Source organism: Canis aureus, chromosome 11, assembly GCF_053574225.1.
Source record: "Canis aureus isolate CA01 chromosome 11, VMU_Caureus_v.1.0, whole genome shotgun sequence".
Taxonomy (NCBI): Eukaryota; Metazoa; Chordata; class Mammalia; order Carnivora; family Canidae; genus Canis; species Canis aureus.
The window spans coordinates 55,827,237-55,831,714 of record NC_135621.1 but is presented as its reverse complement, the minus strand read 5'-3'; the positions used below and the strand labels follow the sequence as shown (position 1 = coordinate 55,831,714).

General features: G+C 32.7%; 1 non-coding gene across 1 annotated transcript; it reads right to left on the bottom strand.

Annotated features, from left to right (window-relative positions):
• Positions 1-1,056: 1,056 nt before the first annotated feature.
• On the bottom strand, positions 1,057-1,164 carry LOC144324453 (U6 spliceosomal RNA). The gene has a single exon (XR_013389960.1). It is a non-coding gene; the product is annotated as a U6 spliceosomal RNA (small nuclear RNA).
• Between the last annotated feature and the right edge of the window lie 3,314 nt (positions 1,165-4,478).

Here is a 4,478-nt window from a genome sequence, read left to right as displayed (position 1 = left end):
ACATTCTCTTTCTCATTATTTTTAGTGTCCTATTTGACTTGATAAATCTTAATTTTGCCATGGAAAGTTCACATATTACTAACCGTATTTTCAAAATAGTTTTAGATTTCAACTTCCAACAGCAGATGAAAATTTATCTTACACAATATATTACTCAAAATTCTACAGTAGGTCATCCTACTATAGCTATCTTCTACAGATCCCAAATTCATCTTGCTTGAGTCCAAAAATCTTATCTGCTTATTCTGATTAACAAGTTTGGTGTTAAAATTTTCTATAACCATGTCAGCCAACTATTTCTCAGCTTTCATTTTTATCTTTGTGCCCTTCAGAGATTAAAATACTCTAGCACTGTATCACTTTCAATTTGCTCATAGAAAATAATATTTTTTAACCAAGCATACATTTCTCTTTTCAGAATCTTAGAAAGTCCACTCCATTTTATACTTAGAAGATAAATGCTAATAATCACTACTAATATGAAAGGAAGCCATGTACTAGAGCAATGAGATGCTTCTCCTTTACTATTACATTTGTCCTCCTTTCATTTCACATAATACTCATTTCAATGTATTTTGACCAACTGGCAATTATTGCTGCCCAGAGTACTCCATACTCCGTACCTATAATGGAACATATGATTGATTCTCTTCTTTCACTTGTGGGTGCTCTGTTTTTACTTAATCAGGAAGGCCATCTCCCAAAACACAAACCAGAATAGCACTAGAAGTCACTTTCTATCCTGTTACTCCTATTCAATCCCTAATCATTATCTGAATCTCCATTAACTTACATCCGTATTTATTAGTTTGACTCCTCATTTCATTCATTCTAATTCTTCCACTCCTGTCCTATGAACACACTGGAATATAAGCTCTATAGGAGCAGAAATCTTGTGGTTTTCACCACCTCCGTCATTGGTGTTTAACATAATGCCTGACATTTATTTATTTATTATTTATTTATTTATTTATTTATTCATTCATTCATTCATTCATTCATTCACTTATTTTTGGTAGTACAATCTGATTTTATTAATGCAATGGAAATAATTAAAAAAATATGGAACGTTTCACAAATTGTGTGTCATCCTTGCACAGGGGCCATCCTAATCTTCTCTTTATCATTCCAATTTTAGTGTTTATGTCCTGCAGAAGCAAGCACAATGCCTGACATTTAAAAGGTACTAAATAAATATTTTTGAATTAATTCATAAATAAATGGAATGAGTAAACTGAGTAGTGACCATAGATGAGGCTCCATAGGAAAGGAGAGGCCTGATCCAAGTAAGATCTTAAGCAAAGGTCATTGTGTTTGAAATATATTCTAGAAGGAATCAGGCACCAATAAAGGGCTTTATGCATAAAGTGACCTGATCAGTCAGTGTTCATTTAACAATATGTATTTGCTTCTTAAGGCAGCTTCTGTGTTTAAATGGTAGCATACTTCTATTTTTTCAGTTTTGTTTTTATATTTGCTTCCTGATATCTATCTGTTTTCCCTCTTAATTAATTGTAAGATCCATGAATAAAGGTACTCTAAGCTTGACACTGATCTATCACAATTCCTTCTGCAGAGTAAGGGTCACTGAACAATTCTTTGGATTAGCTTACTGAGAATTCATCCATGCAGTCAATAAATATTTATTGAACACCTATTTATAAAAATGCCTATGCTGGATGAAATAGGAGATACAGATATTAATGATTGTTGCCCTCAACAGTAATAGAGAGATTACAACTAGTATGTAAAAGATCCATTTAGAAATAGATAGCATATGAGTTTAAAGATAGAATTTCTATTCTAAGATAGAAAATTTCTAAAGATAGAAATGCTATAGTTGAAGTTAAAAAATGGCCACTAGAATTCATTAGAGGAATCTAGGGGAGAATAAAATATTTTTTTATACTTCTGGTCAACATCATCATTTTTGTTTTGTTCTTTCTGGAAAATTCTGAGTGAAAACTCATAGAGATTTCCATTAGTCACACAGACATCAAGAGTAGACCATTAGTTGTGCCCACGTTTATGTAAAATATCCTAATTGATTTATAATTTAGAAAAAGGAATAGTTCTGTCACCTATAACCGAGATACCCAAATCTTGAAAGATGATATCCATGACCTTCTCAACATGAGAATAGATTGGAGTTCTCAGAAACCCATTAGTCAGTATTATGGTTGAGTTGAATCTGCCTCTTAGTATTTTCTAAGCCAAAGTCATTACCACATTAGAAAAAGGAAATGATGCTAAAGGATATAACTATAGTAATTATAAGGACATGGTAAAAGCTGTCTTTCTCTCAATTACAATCTAATTTACATAGTACCAAGCTTAGAAGTTCACATTGTTGCTGTCTGAATCATCACAAATTGCTATTTTTCAAGGGGCAAAGGTCATTTTAATTAAGCATTTCATATGATTCCATTTCTCCTTTTTCTTGAAATATCTATTATACCTGTTTCAAAACTATTTCTAATACTTCTAATCCTAGTTTGCAAAATACATTTATACATAATCATAGTTCATTATCAAGTAATACTCTACCACTTTACAGATAGTATAGCTACCTTGTAATATAATCCTTCCTATTTCTTCCTTCTTCCCATCTTACAACATTGCTATCATTGGTTGCATTTATCTGTAAGCTGTAATCACCTAATAAAATGTTGCTCTTAACATTTTGGACAGTTTTTATTATATCAACTGAGAGTTAGAAAAATAAAAGGTTTACTTTCCATTCATTGTGTTCATTCTCTACCATTCTTCCTTTTTTTTATAGAGCTCTGCGTTCCTGACCTGTATCATTTTCCTTCTCTCTGAAGAAATTCAGCTAACATTTCCTGCAAGTCAGGTTTACTGGCAGCAAAATCCCTTACTTACTTTTTGCTTATGATTTATGTCGAAAAAGTCTGTATTTCTTCTTCACTTTTGAAGGATAATTTTGCTACATACAGAGTTCTAGTTTTTTTTTTTCTTTTTCAAGAACTATTTTTTCTTTTTCAACTATTTTCTTGTTACATGATTTTTGAAGAAAATCTTTATCTAATTCTTACTTTTTCTCTTCTAAGGTAAGGTATTTTTTATTCTCTGGCCTCAATCAAGATTTTCTCTTTGTTCTTTTCTGCATTTTAAATATGATATGCCTATGTGTAGATACTTTGATGTTTATCCTATTTAGTTTTCCCTGAGTTTCCTGGATCTGTGGTTTGGCATCATTAAGTTTTGAAACTTTTAGTTGTTACTTTGATTTTTATTCTCCTTTCTTTCCTCCTTCCAGTATTCCTATTATGTATATGTTACACATTTTGTATTATCCCATGGTTCATGAACATTCTGCTTTTTTTTTCTTATTGAATTTCAGATTGGCATGTTTCTACTGACGTATGTTCAAGTTCACTGTTTCTTTCCTCAATTTTGTCGTCTTCTGTTAAGCTCATCAAAGGCATTCATCATTTCTGTTATGTTTTTAATTTCTAGCATTTCCTTATGATTCTTTGTTAGAGTTTACATCTCTTTGCTTATATTACCCATCTGTTCTTGCATGTTGTCTACTTTATTTTTTTTTAATCTGTACCCTCAGCATATTAACTAGAGTGACTTAAAATAATTCCCTGCCTGACAATCACAAAATCTCTACCATGTGAGTCTGGTTTTAATATTTTCTTTGTCTCTTCATACCATGTTTTTTTGGTTGTTGATTTTTCATTTGTTTGCATGTTTGTTTGCTTTCTTGCCTTTTAGCAAGCCGTTAATTCTTTGCTGAAACCTGGCTGTGATATCAATAATAGGAACTGAAGTGAAAAGGCTTTTCGTGTGTGGTTATCTAGCTGGTAGTTAGGCTATGTTTAATGTTTGCTATTGCTGGAGATATCAGAAGCTTCAATTTCTAATGTCCTTTTTTGTCTCTTCTTTTTTCTTTGGATTTCCCTTAACACTTCTTAAATAGAGACTGTAACTTGCAGCTCTCTTAGTTGCAATTCATATTATCATATTGTAGCCCCACTGAAGTGGTGATAAGGCATTGAGGAGGAAAAGCATTCTATAAACCTATGATCGGGGGCACCTGCGTGGCTCATTCAGTTAAGTGTCTGCCTTCAGCTTAGGTCGTGATCCCAGTGTCCTGGGATCTGGCCTTATATCAGGCTCCCTGATCAGCAGGGAGCCTCCTTCTCTATCTGCTCCTTCTCCCTCTGCTCCTCACCCTGCTGTGCTCTCTCTCACTCTCTTCCTCTCTCTCATAAATAAATAAATAAATAAATAAATAAATAAATAAATAAATATTTAAAAAATTAAAACAAAATTCATTTGATCAGATCTCTCTGTTTTTAATGAGCCAGAGTACCTAGGTATGAACCTTTAAAAGAGTTTCTTAGCCCCTTTTTTCTCCCCTAGGTGGTACAAAAAGAACACGGGGTCTTAAGCTAACTGTTCTACCTATATGTCACACAAGGCTCTAGCAGAGTGTTTTCCCTTAG